This window comes from Vicia villosa, linkage group LG1 (genome assembly GCF_029867415.1).
Source record: "Vicia villosa cultivar HV-30 ecotype Madison, WI linkage group LG1, Vvil1.0, whole genome shotgun sequence".
Taxonomy (NCBI): domain Eukaryota; kingdom Viridiplantae; phylum Streptophyta; class Magnoliopsida; order Fabales; family Fabaceae; genus Vicia; species Vicia villosa.
In genome coordinates this window covers 10289-28904 of record NC_081180.1, presented here as the reverse complement: position 1 = coordinate 28904, position 18616 = coordinate 10289, and positions in this window count along the sequence as shown.

Below are 18616 nucleotides of genomic sequence, written 5' to 3'. Positions count from 1 at the left end.
TTTTCAAATCACTAGATCTACTAATTCTTTTTGGCCCATCTTTGGAGGATCTACTTCTCACTTTATGAAAGAGCCCAAACCACAAAAATTTGGCCATGGATAATACGCAAAACGCTTCTTTTAAAATAACCACCTCACATGTGCAAAAATTTTAAACTTGGTGATTAAGCAATTTTTAAGTGCAAGACCCCTATTGTTACTCTTCCATGTGCTATATAAAGACCGTTTGACCTCACATAAACCCTATTTCATGCAACTATTCTCTCCAATTCCAAATCTATAATTTTGAGCTCTCTTTCAAATTTCATTTGATTTCTCAAGATTCTCTTGTTGCTACCTTTATGGTTCATCTTATTCAAGCTTAAGGATCAAGATTATCTGGGTTTCTAAAACACAAATTGCACGGAATTATGGATTTATTTACCATCAATTAAGTTTCCTTAAGCTTAAATCACTCTCATTGTAGAATTTAGAAGTTTAGAAATAAGTTCATGCATCTTTAGCTGACCCATACAATAGGTATGAAATGGGTTTATGGTTTATTAGGTTTTTAGGGTTTAAGGTTTATTAGGGTTTATAAGGGTTTAAGGTTTATTAGGGTTTAGGTTTTATTAGGGTTTAAGGTTTATTAGGATTTAGGGTTCATATGGTATTAAGGTTTATTAGGGTTTAGGGTTTATTAGGGTTTAGAGTTCAGGGTTCAGGGTTAAGGGTTCAAGGTTCAGGGTTCATGTTGTTAATTTTTCTCTCCCCTCTCTATTGGTATAAAGATCATGACCATTGAATACTAACAAAGAGAATTATGATTTTTGCAAGCAAAATACCTAAATCTTAGTTTTTAAGCACATTTGATTTAGTATGTAGGCTTCATTTTTGGGGCTATTTTAAGGTACTTTTCAAGCTTCAAATCAAAAAGTTCCAAACATGAAAGTTGTAGGAAAAATTTTTCCTTTCCAAAAAGTCCAATTTCCCGTCCATGGGTTGAAAATTGAGTGAGTTGTGCATGGTAAAAGTAGGCTTCCCATTCATTTTTCACCAAAGTCCATTTAGCACCAAAATGTCAATGTCAGGTTTTTAGGTCAAATTTCAAGGTCTAGACCTCATCTTATACCTAGGGGTGTGCAAAATATCCGGTTTTGATGTCCAAATCCATATCCAAACCTAAACCACTTTTAAATATCCGGATATAATTGAATGGTTATTAACCGGTTTAGTTATTAATGGTTTGGTTATCCATTCATATAATTCGGATATAATTAAATGGTTATTAACCGGTTAAATTATTTTGGATTCGGTTATAATCCGGTTATTATCCAAATCCAAATATTTTAATTCTCAAAATATTAATTTTTTTTTGAAAAAAATTATTTTTGGAAAAAATATTTTTCAAATCTGGATTTTTAAAAAAACCGGTTATATAATCATAACCAAATTTATAACCGGTTTCATAACCACTTTTTATTAAAATGTGGTTATGGTTATAAATCCAAACCATTTAAATGGTTTTAAAATGGTTATGGTTTGGTTTTTGAAAATAACCAACCATGCACACCCCTACTTATACAAATATGCACCATATGTGGGTTGCCTAAACCAACAAAACCAAGTACTTTTCCCTTTGTATCTCTTTTTTACATTTTAGTCATTTTTGGGAACTTTTTCAAGTCACTAGATCTACTAATTCTTTTTGGCCCATCTTTGGAGGATCTAATTCTCACTTTATGAAAGAGCCCAAACCACAAAAATTTGGCCATGGATAATACGCAAAACGCATCTTTTAAAATAGCCACCTCACATGTGCAAAAATTTTAAACTTGGTGATTAAGCAATTTTTAAGTGCAAGACCCCTATTGTTACTTTTCCATGTGCTATATAAAGACCGTTTGACCTCTCATAAACCCTATTTCATGCAACTATTCTCTCCAATTTCAAATCTATAATTTTGAGCTCTCTTTCAAATTTCATTGATTTCTCAAGATTCTCTTGTTGCTACCTTTATGGTTCATCTTATTCAAGCTTAAGGATCAAGATTCTCTGGGTTTCTAAAACTCAAATTGCAAGGAATTATGGATTTATTTAACACCAATTAAGTTTCCTTAAGCTTAAATCACTCTCATCGTAGAATTTTGAAGTTTAGAAACATGTTCATGCATCTTTAGCTGACTCATACAATAGGTATGAGATGGGTTTAAAGTTTATTAGGGTTTAAGGTTTATTAGGGTTTATAAGGGTTTGAGGTTTATTAGGGTTTAGGTTTTATTAGGGTGTAAGGTTTATTAGGGTTTAAGGTTTATTAGGGTTTAAGGTTTATTAGGGTTTAGGGTTTATAAGGTATTAAGGTTTATTAGGGTTTAGGGTTTATTAGGGTTTAGAGTTCAGGGTTCAAGCTTCAGGGTTCAAGGTTCAGTGTTCAGGTTGTTCATTTTTCTCTCCCCTCTCTATTTGTATAAAAATCATGATCATTGAATACTTACAGAGAGAGTTATGGTTTTTGCAAGCAAAATACCTAAATCTTAGTTTTTAAGCACATTTAATTTAGTATGTAGACTTCATTTTCGTGGCTATTTTAAGGTACTTTACAAGCTTCAAATCAAAAAGTTCCAAACATGAAAGTTGTATGAAAAATTTTTCCTTTCCAAAAAGTCCAATTTCCCGTCCATGGGTTCAAAATTGAGTGAGTTATGCATGGTAAAAGTAGGCTTCCCATTCATTTTTCACCAAAAGTCCATTTAGCACCAAAATGTCAATGTCAGATTTTTTGGTCAAATTTCAAGGTCTAGACCTCATCTTATACCAATATGCACCACATGTGGGTTGCCTAAACCAACAAAATCAAGTACATTGCACTTTGTACCTCCTTTTTACATTTTAGCCATTTTAGGTAACTTTTTCAAATCACTAGATCTACTAATTCTTTTTGGCCCATCTTTGGAGGATCTAATTCTCACTTTATGAAAGAGCCCAAACCACAAAAATTTGGCCATGGATAATACGCAAAACGCTTCTTTTAAAATAACCACCTCACATGTGCAAAAATTTTAAACTTGGTGATTAAGCAATTTTTAAGTGCAAGTCCCCTATTGTCCCTCTTCCATGTGCTATATAAAGACCATTTGACCTCTCATAAACCCTATTTCATGTAACTATGCTCTCCAATTCCAGATCTATAATTTTGAGCTCTCTTTCAAATTTCATTTGATTTCTCAAGATTCTCTTTTGCTACCTTTATGGTTCATCTTATTCAAGCTTAAGGATCAAGATTCTCTGGGTTTCTAAAACTCAAATTGCAAGGAATTATGGATTTATTTACCACCAATTAAGTTTCCTTAAGCTTAAATCACTCTCATCGTGGAATTTTGAAGTTTAGAAACATGTTCATGCATCTTTAGCTGACCCATACAATAGGTATGAGTGTGAATACAAGATTACACTCAAAGATGTTTTTGATTCATGGCAAACTCAAATAAGCATTCAAACAACAAGGCGGAAGCAGAAAACTCAAAGAAAAGCAAGCATTGATCACTCATGATAGAACAGGTCAACCCATTATGCTTATAGGTTGACTCAACACAAGCAAAACAAGAAGAATGCAGAAAAGCAGCAGTTAGGTCGACCTACCATCAACCCAGGTCGACCTAAAATAGAGAAAAATCCATATACTCCTGCTAGGTCGACTCACACATCATCTAGGTTGACCTAAATTGATGAATTTTACATACCAGCCTGCTAGGTCGACCTACACAACAACTAGGTCGACCTAATCTGAGAAAATGTCCCCAGAATGCATTTGAAGAGGATTCTGGTCGACCTACTCCTTAAACAGGTCGACCTAACTGGGAGCAAAATTCTGCAAGCTCTGCTAGGTCGACCTAAGCACTACAAGAGGTCGACCTAACTGATCAAGAATGCCAAAAATTCTGTTTCTCTCATCTCCAACTGTCAAGCTATCATATATATTGTCCAAGGTTCATTATTCAAAGTAACACCAACGACTGAAAGATACACAAAGGCTTCTCATCTTCGTTCTTCGTCATCTCCAACACAATTACACATAATCATTCTTGCGTTGAGGGTTAGTGATCGAGTTCGATAACATCCATGGAACGGAATTGAAGATTCCTAGTGGGTGAAGATTTGTGGGGTTTTTGGTGAATAAAATCTGCGGGTTTTGTCCTCCAAGATAGGTGTTTCTTGGGGGTTTTTATCAAGAGGCTTCATCGAGGATCCGGCTGAGTGTGAAGATTGAAGAACAAGGGTTCGAGGGAATTGAAGACACTGTAGAAAGGGATCAAAGTGAAGCTCTTGAATAACCTTGATCTGACTCAAGATTAAGGGGGAAGAAGATTCAAAGGATCGACATAATTGGTTTATGGTTTATCGCTTTGTTATCTTCTTTGTATATACTACTTTCAACATTAATGAAAGATTACCCAATTTCAGTTTGGAATTGGGGGCAGACGTAGTCGTAGCGAGGACGTTCGACGAACTGCCTAAACAAATATCGTGTTCTTGTCGCTTTTACTTTTTCATTTACATTCTGTTCATATTTGGTTATAATAGCAAATTGATCAACGATTCGAGTGTTAAGATTGTGAATTAAGAACTTACATAAACATCACAATCCACCACACATTGAATCATCTTCAATTTGATCATTATCACCAAGTGTTTGTATATTTGTTTCTATCACTCTTACTGCATTGCAAACATTGTCCATCATACAAGAAGTTAATCTGATTTTAAGTAAGAGCAACGCTTTGATTCTGCAACGTATACTCTTATCACTTACCTCAAGTCTTTGACTGGTTTTTAAACACATATATAATCGTTTCGATAGTGGTTCGGAATAGACGCGAGTCGATTCAGAATTACTTCCGCTGAAAAGTCGTTTAACTCCGTAAAACTGTGAACGATCTATTCACCCCCCCTCTAGATCCTAAGGCCAACGTCTAACAAGTGGCATCAAGAGCTCTGGTTTATTCCGTGCTACGTGAAACACTTATTAGAAAGATGGCTTCCGGACCTAAAAGGGCTCACAATAGAGCTCCAGTTTTCAACAATGAAAACTATGGCTATTGGAAGGATTGTATGTGTGTCCACATCAATGCAATTGATAGGAACATCTGGACAGCTATTGTCAATGGTCCCTTTCAGATCACCATGACAAATGCAGCTGGTGCAGTTGTTCCAAAACCAGAAAATACTTGGGATGCTGAAGATGAAAAGAGATATGCATACGATTGGAAAGCGAGAAACATTCTAATCTCAGCTCTAGGAGTTGATGAATACTATCGCGTTTCCCATTGTAGATCAGCTAAAGCTATGTGGGACACATTGCAAGTTGCCCACGAGGGAACGGATGATGTCAAACTAGCTAGGATCAATACGTTAACTCAAGAGTTCGAACTCTTCCACATGGAAGATGGTGAATCCATCGAAAACATGCAGAAGAGATTCGTTCACCTGAAAAATCGATTAAATTCTCTTGATAGACCTGTTTCCAATGCAGTTGCTACTAACAAAATCTTAAGATGCTTGAACAGGGAATGGCAACCCAAGGTTACAGCAATAAAGGAAGCAAATGATCTAAACACCTTAGACATTACCACTCTCTTTGGTAAACTAGAGGAACATGAACAACACCTTAAATGCCTTGACATGCATGAAAAAAGGGCAAAGAAAGAAAAGAACATGGAGAAAGAGGTAGAGAAGAAGTCAATAGCTCTAAAAGCTTCAACCTCCAAGACCTCAAGACAAGAGCCAAAGGATAGTGATACAAGTGATGACGAAGACTCCGATGATGATGAAATGGGACTGTTTGTGCGAAGATACAACAAATATCTAAAGAAAAATGGAGCAAAACATTCTGACAAAGGCTTGATCAACTATAGAAAGCAATCAAACAAGTTCAAACAAGATGACGACAACAAAGGAAAAATCAAAGGTCTTTGCTTTAATTGTGGGAAAGCCGGTCACTACAAACCGGATTGTCCATACCTCAAGAAAGAAAAGGAGAAGAACCAAAGCAAAGGTCATAACAAATCTAAAAGAGCCTACATAGCATGGGAAAGTGATTCATCTAGTGAAAGCTCATCAAGCGATGAAGAAGAATCAGCAAACCTATGTTTCATGGCTCATCAACACAAGAAAAAGAAAGCTGTAAGTCATCTTAAACCTGAACTCGTGGATAAGGTATCTCATTCTCAACTAAAACTTGCTTTTGAAGAATTACATAGAGATGCAATTAAAGCTTTCAAACTTTTGGCCTCAAATAAGAAAATATTTTCATATCTTGAATCAAAAGTTGAGAAAACCGAAAAGGATATGGAAGCTTTAAAACAATCTATGCTAGACATTCAAAAGGATAAAGTTGAAATAGATCCTACATCATGGTTTGGTTGTGAGACATGTCACATTTGGCAAAAAGAAGTAAGAGATCTAAAAGCCAAGTTAGACAAGGCTCTACAACCAAAAGTGACTTTTGCGGTTGATCCAAATAAGTTCAAAAGATCGTATACTCCTTTATATAGTAAATACACTTTTGTACCAAAAATATCAACTAGCAAAACTCCATATTCTCATCATATTACCTGTAATTATTGTTGCAAAAAGGGACATACCATTGAAAAATGCAAATTTAGGAGAATTTTAGTTCCTAAAGGAGTATTTCAATGGTTGCCTAAGTGCAACAAACTGTGTACTCACTACCAAGGACCCAATGAAAATTGGGGACCTCCCTCTTTAAATTAATCTTGCAGGAAAAGTGTCTTGACATTGCCGAAAGGTTGTGGTTCCTTGATAGAGGATGTTCAAGACACATGACTGGAGACCTATCTCTTTTCGTTGAGTTTCAAGCAAAGAAAAAGGGGTATGTCACCTATGGAGATAACAATCGGGGAGCCATACTTGGTAAAGGAAGTGTAGGTAACCCTTCTACCACTACTATAACTGATGTGCTGCTAGTAGAAGGTCTTAAACATAATCTTTTAAGTATAAGTCAATTGTGTGACAAAGATTTTAAAGTAATGTTTACAAATTCTGGCTGCACAATAGAACATACTAAGAAAAGAGACATTATGTTTAAGGGCTTAAGAGTAAACAACATCTACATGCTAAACTTGGATGAGGTATCTAAGTCTAGTACCAAGTGTCTAGTTGCTCTGGGCGAAGACTCATGGCTTTGGCATAGACGTCTCGCCCACATAAATTTTGACTTACTTAATAAAGTTGTCTCAAAAGATTTAGTAATCGGCTTACCTAAAATGAAGTTTTCAAAAGATCATCTATGTGATGCTTGTCAAAAGGGAAAGCAAACAAAAATCTCTTTTAAATCAAAGAACGTGGTTTCAACATCACGCCCTCTTGAACTACTTCACATGGATCTCTTTGGCCCTTCAAGGACTAAAAGCATAGGTGGAAACACCTATGGTTTTGTCATTGTCGATGATTACTCTAGATTTTGTTGGACAATCTTTCTACCTAGTAAGGATCAAACTTTTCCAGCTTTCACACAATTTGCAAGATTATGTCAAAACAAAATGAACAACAAAATAGTTGCAATTCGAAGTGATCACGGTGGAGAGTTTGAAAACATTCTTTTTGAAAAATACTGTGATAAACATGGAATTGAGCATAACTTTTCAGCTCCTAGAACACCTCAACAAAACGGAGTAGTTGAACGTAAAAATCGGGTTCTAGAGGAGCTGGCAAGAACAATGCTGAATGAGGGTAATCTACCAAAGTATTTCTGGGCTGACGCGATTAGTACAGCATGTTATGTTTTGAATAGGATAAGAATACGTCCTATACTGAACAAAACTCCCTATGAATTACTAAAAGGTAGAAAACCAAATGTATCTCATCTCCATGTATTCGGTTGCAAGTGTTTTGTTTTGAACAATGGTAAGGATAATCTTGGTAAATTCGATGCTAAAGCTGATGAGGGCATATTCCTTGGTTACTCACAATCTAGCAAAGCATATCGGATATATAATAAGAGATTACTTATAGTAGAAGAGTCAGTACACGTGTCTTTTGATGAATCTTATGCAAAATATGTCGAGAAAGGTCTTTCATTTAATGGTGCAGGTCCATCCACTGAAGACATTGTCAAGGATAAGGAAGACGAGAATGAAAGTATTGTAAAGAAAGATGTTGAGAGAGAGAAAGATGAGTCTCACAATGAAAATGAAAAAGAAAGCATCTCAAACAATGAAGAACTTCCCAAGGCCTGGACAAATGTGAAAGACCATCCAATTGACAATATAATAGGAGACATCTCAAGGGGCGTTACAACACGCTCAAAGATAAGTAACTTCTGTCATCATTTTGCTTTTGTTTCACAAGTTGAGCCGAAAAACGCTAAGGATGCATTACTTGATGAGCATTGGCTAATGGCCATGCAAGGAGAATTAAACCAATTTAAACGGAATGATGTTTGGGACTTAGTCCCTCATCCGGGAGATCATCAAGTAATAGGCACTAGATGGGTTTTTCGTAACAAACTTGATGAAAACGGCGTTATTACTAGAAACAAAGCTAGATTAGTTGCCCAAGGTTATAATCAAGAGGAAGGTATTGATTATGAAGAGACATACGCTTCTGTAGCACGTCTCGAAGCTATTCGTCTCTTACTTGCTTATGCTTGTTCTAAAGACTTCAAACTATTCCAAATGGATGTTAAAAGTGCCTTTCTAAATGGCTATATAAATGAAGAAGTCTATGTTGCTCAGCCACCCGGCTTTGAGAATTACATGTATCCAACTCATGTCTATAAGCTGAAACGTGCTCTATACGGTCTTAAACAAGCCCCTCGGGCTTGGTACGAACGTTTGAGCAAATTTCTCCTTAGTCAAGGGTACTCTAGGGGTAAAGTTTATTAAAAGAAAAGATAAAGATATTCTCTTAGTCCAAATTTATGTAGATGACATTATATTTGGGTCGACTAATGCAAAACTTGTCAAAGATTTTTCTAAGCTTATGCAGAGTGAATTTGAGATGAGTCTCATGGGTGAGCTAAATTTCTTCCTTGGCCTACAAATCAAGCAACTCAGTCATGGAACGTTTGTGAATCAAACCAAATACTGTACGGAGCTGCTCAAAAGATTTGGAATGAGTGAAGCAAAAGAAATTGACACACCTATGGCAACAAATACTAATCTAGACAAAGATGAGAAAGGTAAAGAGGTTGACGTGAAATTATACCGAGGTATGATAGGTTCACTATTGTATCTTACTGCCTCAAGACCAGACATTATGTTTAGTGTGTGTATGTGTGCAAGATATCAATCTTGTCCAAAAGAATCTCACTTGAAAGCTGTCAAAAGAATTCTGCGATACTTACGTGGAACTACTACATATGGCCTATGGTATCCAAAGGGAAATGAGTGTCATTTGGTAGGATTCTCCGATTCAGATTTTGCTGGCTGCAAATCCGATAGAAAAAGCACCAGTGGAACGTGTCATCTATTCTCAAATTCATTGATAAGTTGGCATAGCAAGAAACAAGTATCGGTTGCATTATCTACTGCTGAGGCAGAATATGTAGCTGCTGGAAGCTGCTGTGCACAAATATTATGGCTCAAGCAACAACTTCTTGACTTTGGTATTAAGCTTGATCGCATACCTATCATGTGTGATAACACAAGTGCCATAAACTTGAGTAAAAATCATGTCTTACACTCACGTACCAAGCATATTGAAATAAGACATCACTTTCTACGAGATCATGTAGAGAAAGGAGACGTTACATTTGAACATGTAGAAAGCAAGAAGCAACTAGCTGACATCTTCACCAAACCTCTAGCAACGGAGCAATACTTCAACATTCGTAGGGAATTAGGGATACTCGATATCTCTAATTTGGGCTAATTACGTTTGTTCTCTCTTAATATTATTCCTTTACTTTATATATATATATATATATATATATGTTTTTTTTTGCTAACATTTTTCTTAGGGTAAAGGTAGTTCATCATCTAGCCAGGCGTCATTCCACATTGATTAAAGGCTGCCATTAAAGTTGAGAAAGCGGTAACGTTATTGTTGTTCACTTCCAAAAATATTATTGATACTATAATATGCTATCAATTAACATGCTTATAGTGACTTCATGCATATATCGCTCTTGCTCATTTGACTCTCATGCTATCACTGGCTACCTTTTTATGAATGCTAGCATTTTATCTATGTTTCTCTTGTTACTCTTCTATTTTCGTCGTACTTTTTTTTGATGTTGTCAAAGGGGGAGATAGATGCTGAGTGTACGGGGGAGCTTTGTTGAGAGATTGCCTTGTTGAGAGATAGATGTTGGATGTACGGGGGAGCTTTGTTGAGTCTTTATCACTTACTACCAAAGCTTCGACTAATGGTTTGCCATCATCAAAAAGGGGGAGCATGTGAATACAAGATTACACTCAAAGATGTTTTTGATTCATGGCAAACTCAAATAAGCATTCAAACAACAAGGCGGAAGCAGAAAACTCAAAGAAAAGCAAGCATTGATCACTCATGATAGAACAGGTCAACCCATTATGCTTATAGGTTGACTCAACACAAGCAAAACAAGAAGAATGCAGAAAAGCAGCAGTTAGGTCGACCTACCATCAACCCAGGTCGACCTAAAATGGAGAAAAATCCATATACTCCTGCTAAGTCGACTCACACATCATCTAGGTCGACCTAAATTGATGAATTTTACATACCAGCCTGCTAGGTCGACCTACACAACAACTAGGTCGACCTAATCTGAGAAAATGTCCCCAGAATGCATTTGAAGAGGATTCTGGTCGACCTACTCCTTAAACAGGTCGACCTAACTGGGAGCAAAATTCTGCAAGCTCTGCTAGGTCGACCTAAGCACTACAAGAGGTCGACCTAACTGATCAAGAATGCCAAAAATTCTGTTTCTCTCATCTCCAACTGTCAAGCTATCATATATATTGTCCAAGGTTCATTATTCAAAGTAACACCAACGAGTGAAAGATACACAAAGGCTTCTCATCTTCGTTCTTCGTCATCTCCAACACAATTACACATAATCATTCTTGCGTTGAGGGTTAGTGATCGAGTTCGATAACATCCATGGAACGGAATTGAAGATTCCTAGTGGGTGAAGATTTGTGGGGTTTTTGGTGAATAAAATCTGCGGGTTTTGTCCTCCAAGATAGGTGTTTCTTGGGGGTTTTTATCAAGAGGCTTCATCGAGGATCCGGCTGAGTGTGAAGATTGAAGAACAAGGGTTCGAGGGAATTGAAGACACTGCAGAAAGGGATCAAAGTGAAGCTCTTGAATAACCTTGATCTGACTCAAGATTAAGGGGGAAGAAGATTCAAAGGATCTACATAATTGGTTTATGGTTTATCGCTTTGTTATCTTCTTTGTATATACTACTTTCAACATTAATGAAAGATTACCCAATTTCAGTTTGGAATTGGGGGCAGACGTAGTCGTAGCGAGGACGATCGACGAACTGCCTAAACAAATATCGTGTTCTTGTCGCTTTTACTTTTTCATTTACATTCTGTTCATATTTGGTTATAATAGCAAATTGATCAACGATTCGAGTGTTAAGATTGTGAATTAAGAACTTACATAAACATCACAATCCACCACACATTGAATCATCTTCAATTTGATCATTATCACCAAGTGTTTGTATATTTGTTTCTATCACTCTTACTGCATTGCAAACATTGTCCATCATACAAGAAGTTAATCTGATTTTAAGTAAGAGCAACGCTTTGATTCTGCAACGTATACTCTTATCACTTACCTCAAGTCTTTGACTGGTTTTTAAACACATATATAATCGTTTCGATAGTGGTTCGGAATAGACGTGAGTCGATTCAGAATTACTTCCGCTGAAAAGTCGTTTAACTCCGTAAAACTGTGAACGATCTATTCACCCCCCCTCTAGATCCTAAGGCCAGCGTCTAACAAGTGGCATCAAGAGCTCTGGTTTATTCCGTGCTACGTGAAACACTTATTAGAAAGATGGCTTCCGGACCTAAAAGGGCTCACAATAGAGCTCCAGTTTTCAACAGTGAAAACTATGGCTATTGGAAGGATTGTATGTGTGTCCACATCAATGCAATTGATAGGAACATCTGGACAGCTATTGTCAATGGTCCCTTTCAGATCACCATGACAAATGCAGCTGGTGCAGTTGTTCCAAAACCAGAAAATACTTGGGATGCTGAAGATGAAAAGAGATATGCATACGATTGAAAAGCGAGAAACATTCTAATCTCAGCTCTAGGGTTTAGGGTTTATAAGGTATTAAGGTTTATTAGGGTTTAGGGTTTATTAGGGTTTAGAGTTCAGGGTTCAGGCTTCAGGGTTCAACGTTCAGGGTTCAGGTTGTTCATTTTTCTCTCCCCTCTCTATTCGTATAAAAATCATGATCATTGAATACTTACAGAGAGAGTTATGGTTTTTGCAAGCAAAATACCTAAATCTTAGTTTTTAAGCACATTTGATTTAGTATGTAGACTTTATTTTCGTGGCTATTTTAAGGTACTTTACTAACTTCAAATAAAAAAAGTTCCAAACATGAAAGTTGTAGGAAAAATTTTTCCTTTCCAAAAAGTCCAATTTCCTGTCCATGGGTTCAAAATTGAGTGAGTTATGCATGGTAAAAGTAGGCTTCCCATTCATTTTTCACCAAAAGTCCATTTAGCACCAAAATGTCAATGTCAGGTTTTAAGGTCAAATTTCAAGGTCTAGACATCATCTTATACCAATATGCACCATATGTGGGTTGCCTAAACCAACCAAACCAAGTACTTTGCCCTTTGTACATGTTTTTTACATTTTAGCCATTTTTGGTAACTTTTTCAAATCACTAGATCTACTAATTCTTTTTGGCCCATCTTTGGAGGATCTAATTCTCACTTTATGAAAGAGCCCAAACCACAAAAATTTGTCCATGGATAATACGCAAAACGCTTCTTTTAAAATAGCCACCTCACATGTGTAAAAATTTTAAACTTGGTGATTAAGCAATTTTTAAGTGCAAGACCCCTATTGTTACTCTTCCATGTGCTATATAAAGACCGTTTGACCTCTCATAAACCCTATTTCATGCAACTATTCTCTCCAATTCTAGATCTATAATTTTGAGCTCTCTTTCAAATTTCATTTGATTTCTCAAGATTCTCTTGTTGCTACCTTTATGGTTCATCTTATTCAAGCTTAAGGATCAAGATTATCTGGGTTTCTAAAACACAAATTGCACGGAATTATGGATTTATTTACCAGCAATTAAGTTTCCTTAAGCTTAAATCACTCTCATTGTAGAATTTAGAAGTTTAGAAATAAGTTCATGCATCTTTAGCTGACCCATACAATAGGTATGAGATGGGTTTAAAGTTTATTAGGGTTTTAGGGTTAAAGGTTTATTAGGGTTTATAAGGGTTTGAGGTTTATTAGGATTTAGGTTTTATTAGGGTTTAAGGTTTATTAGGGTTTAAGGTTTATTAGGGTTTAAGGTTTATTAGGGTTTAGGGTTTATAAGGTATTAAGGTTTATTAGGGTTTAGGGTTTATTAGGGTTTAGAGTTCAGGGTTCAGGCTTCATGTTGTTAATTTTTCTCTCCCCTCTCTCATCATATAAAGATCATGATCATTGAATACTAACAGAGAGAGTTATGGTTTTTGCAATCAAAATCCCTAAATCTTAGTTTTTAAGCACATTTGATTTAGTATGTAGGCTTCATTTTTGTGGCTATTTTAAGGTACTTTACAAGCTTCAAATCAAAAAGTTCCAAACATGAAAGTTGTAGGAAAAAGTTTTCCTTTCCAAAAAGTCCAATTTCCCGTGCATTGGTTCAAAATTGAGAGAGTTATGCATGGTAAAAGTAGGCTTCCCATTCATTTTTCACCAAAAGTCCATTTAGCACCAAAATGTCAATGTCAGGTTTTTAGGTCAAATTTCAAGGTCTAGACCTCATCTTATACCAATATGCACCACATGTGGGTTGCCTAAACCAACCAAACCATGTACTTTGCCCTTTGTACCTCTCTTTTACATTTTAGCCATTTTTGGTAACTTTTTCAAATCACTAGATCTACTAATTCTTTTTGGCCCATCTTTGGAGGATCTACTTCTCACTTTATGAAAGAGCCTAAACCAAAAAAATCTGGCCATGGATAATACGCAAAACGCTTCTTTTAAAATAGCCACCTCACATGTGCAAAAATTTTAAACTTGGTGATTATGCAATTTTTAAGTGCAAGACCCCTATTGTTACTCTTCCATGTGCTATATAAATACCGTTTGACCTCTCATAAACCCTATTTCATGCAACTATTCTCTCCAATTCCAAATCTATAATTTTGAGCTCTCTTTCAAATTTCATTTGATTTCTCAAGATTCTCTTGTTGCTACCTTTATGGTTCATCTTATTCAAGCTTAAGGATCAAGATTATCTGGGTTTCTAAAACACAAATTGCACGGAATTATGGATTTATTTACCATCAATTAAGTTTCCTTAAGCTTAAATCACTCTCATCGTAGAATTTTGAAGTTTAGAAACATGTTCATGCATCTTTAGCTGACTCATACAATAGGTATGAGATGGGTTTAAAGTTTATTAGGGTTTTAGGGTTTAAGGTTTATTAGGGTTTATAAGGGTTTGAGGTTTATTAGGATTTAGGTTTTATTAGGGTTTAAGGTTTATTAGGGTTTAAGGTTTATTAGGGTTTAGGGTTTATAAGGTATTAAGGTTTATTAGGGTTTAGGGTTTATTAGGGTTTAGAGTTCAGGGTTCAGGCTTCAGGTTGTTCATTTTTTTCTCCCCTCTCTATTCATATAAAGATCATGATCATTGAATACTAACAGAGAGAGTTATGGTTTTTGCAAGCAAAATACCTAAATCTTAGTTTTTAAGCACATTTGATTTAGTACGTAGGCTTCATTTTCGTGGCTATTTTAAGGTACTTTACAAGCTTCAAATCAAAAAGTTCCAAACATAAAAGTTGTAGGAAAAAGTTTTCCTTTCCAAAAAGTCCAATTTCCTGTTCATTGGTTCAAAATTGAGAGAGTTATGCATGGTAAAAGTAGGCTTCCCATTCATTTTTCACCAAAAGTCCATTTAGCACCAAAATGTCAATGTCAGGTTTTTAGGTCAAATTTCAAGGTCTAGACCTCATCTTTTACCAATATGCACCACATGTGGGTTGCCTAAACCAACCAAACCAAGTACTTTGCCCTTTGTACCTCTTTTTTACATTTTAGCCATTTTTGGTAACTTTTTCAAATCACTAGATCTACTAATTCTTTTTGGCCCATCTTTGGAGGATCTACTTCTCAGTTTATGAAAGAGCCCAAACCACAAAACTTTGGCCATGGATAATACGCAAAACGCTTCTTTTAAAATAGCCACCTCACATGTGCAAAAATTTTAAACTTGGTGATTAAGCAATTTTTAAGTGCAAGACCCCTATTGTTACTCTTCCATGTGCTATATAAAGACCGTTTGACCTCACATAAACCCTATTTCATGCAACTATTCTCTCCAATTCCAAATCTATAATTTTGAGCTCTCTTTCAAATTTCATTTTATTTCTCAAGATTCTCTTGTTGCTACCTTTATGGTTCATCTTATTCAAGCTTAAGGATCAAGATTCTCTGGGTTTCTAAAACACAAATTGCAAGGAATTATGGATTTATTTAACACCAATTAAGTTTCCTTAAGCTTAAATCACTCTCATCGTAGAATTTTGATGTTTAGAAACATGTTCATGCATCTTTAGCTGACCCATACAATAGGTATGAAATGGGTTTAAGGTTTATTAGGGTTTAAGGTTTATTAGGGTTTATAAGGGTTTGAGGTTTATTAGGGTTTAGGTTTTATTAGGGTGTAAGGTTTATTAGGGTTTAAGGTTTATTAGGGTTTAGGGTTTATAAGGTATTAAGGTTTATTAGGGTTTAGGGTTTATTAGGGTTTAGAGTTCAGGGTTCAAGCTTCAGGGTTCAAGGTTCAGTGTTCGGGTTGTTCATTTTTCTCTCCCCTCTCTATTCGTATAAAAATCATGATCATTGAATACTTACAGAGAGAGTTATGGTTTTTGCAAGCAAAATACCTAAATCTTAGTTTTTAAGCACATTTAATTTAGTATGTAGACTTCATATTCGTGGCTATTTTAAGGTACTTTACAAGCTTCAAATCAAAAAGTTCCAAATATGAAAGTTGTAGGAAAAAGTTTTCCTTTCCAAAAAGTCCAATTTCCCGTGCATTGGTTCAAAATTGAGAGAGTTATGCATGGTAAAAGTAGGCTTCCCATTCATTTTTCACCAAAAGTCCATTTAGCACCAAAATGTCAATGTCAGGTTTTTAGGTCAAATTTCAAGGTCTAGACCTCATCTTATACCAATATGCACCACATGTGGGTTGCCTAAACCAACCAAACCATGTACTTTGCCCTTTGTACCTCTTTTTTACATTTTAGCCATTTTTGGTAACTTTTTCAAATCACTAGATCTACTAATTCTTTTTGGCCCATCTTTGGAGGATCTACTTCTCACTTTATGAAAGAGCCCAAACCAAAAAAATCTGGCCATGGATAATACGCAAAACGCTTCTTTTAAAATAGCCACCTCACATGTGCAAAAATTTTAAACTTGGTGATTATGCAATTTTTAAGTGCAAGACCCCTATTGTTACTCTTCCATGTGCTATATAAATACCATTTGACCTCTCATAAACCCTATTTCATGCAAATATTCTCTCCAATTCCAAATCTATAATTTTGAGCTCTCTTTCAAATTTCATTTGATTTCTCAAGATTCTCTTGTTGCTACCTTTATGGTTCATCTTATTCAAGCTTAAGGATCAAGATTATCTGGGTTTCTAAAACACAAATTGCACGGAATTATGGATTTATTTACCATCAATTAAGTTTCCTTAAGCTTAAATCACTCTCATCGTAGAATTTTGAAGTTTAGAAACATGTTCATGCATCTTTAGCTGACTCATACAATAGGTATGAGATGGGTTTAAAGTTTATTAGGGTTTTAGGGTTTAAGGTTTATTAGGGTTTATAAGGGTTTGAGGTTTATTAGGATTTAGGTTTTATTAGGGTTTAAGGTTTATTAGGGTTTAAGGTTTATTAGGGTTTAGGGTTTATAAGGTATTAAGGTTTATTAGGGTTTAGGGTTTATTAGGGTTTAGAGTTCAGGGTTCAGGCTTCAGGTTGTTCATTTTTTTCTCCCCTCTCTATTCATATAAAGATCATGATCATTGAATACTAACAGAGAGAGTTATGGTTTTTGCAAGCAAAATACCTAAATCTTAGTTTTTAAGCACATTTGATTTAGTACGTAGGCTTCATTTTCGTGGCTATTTTAAGGTACTTTACAAGCTTCAAATCAAAAAGTTCCAAACATAAAAGTTGTAGGAAAAAGTTTTCCTTTCCAAAAAGTCCAATTTCCCGTTCATTGGTTCAAAATTGAGAGAGTTATGCATGGTAAAAGTAGGCTTCCCATTCATTTTTCACCAAAAGTCCATTTAGCACCAAAATGTCAATGTCAGGTTTTTAGGTCAAATTTCAAGGTCTAGACCTCATCTTATACCAATATGCACCACATGTGGGTTGCCTAAACCAACCAAACCAAGTACTTTGCCCTTTGTACCTCTTTTTTACATTTTAGCCATTTTTGGTAACTTTTTCAAATCACTAGATCTACTAATTCTTTTTGGCCCATCTTTGGAGGATCTACTTCTCACTTTATGAAAGAGCCCAAACCAAAAAAATCTGGCCATGGATAATACGCAAAACGCTTCTTTTAAAATAGCCACCTCACATGTGCAAAAATTTTAAACTTGGTGATTATGCAATTTTTAAGTGCAAGACCCCTATTGTTACTCTTCCATGTGCTATATAAATACCGTTTGACCTCTCATAAACCCTATTTCATGCAACTATTCTCTCCAATTCCAAATCTATAATTTTGAGCTCTCTTTCAAATTTCATTTGATTTCTCAAGATTCTCTTGTTGCTACCTTTATGGTTCATCTTATTCAAGCTTAAGGATCAAGATTATCTGGGTTTCTAAAACACAAATTGCACGGAATTATGGATTTATTTACCATCAATTAAGTTTCCTTAAGCTTAAATCACTCTCATCGTAGAATTTTGAAGTTTAGAAACATGTTCATGCATCTTTAGCTGACTCATACAATAGGTATGAGATGGGTTTAAAGTTTATTAGGGTTTTAGGGTTTAAGGTTTATTAGGGTTTATAAGGGTTTGAGGTTTATTAGGATTTAGGTTTTATTAGGGTTTAAGGTTTATTAGGGTTTAAGGTTTATTAGGGTTTAGGGTTTATAAGGTATTAAGGTTTATTAGGGTTTAGGGTTTATTAGGGTTTAGAGTTCAGGGTTCAGGCTTCAGGTTGTTCATTTTTTTCTCCCCTCTCTATTCATATAAAGATCATGATCATTGAATACTAACAGAGAGAGTTATGGTTTTTGCAAGCAAAATACCTAAATCTTAGTTTTTAAGCACATTTGATTTAGTACGTAGGCTTCATTTTCGTGGCTATTTTAAGGTACTTTACAAGCTTCAAATCAAAAAGTTCCAAACATAAAAGTTGTAGGAAAAAGTTTTCCTTT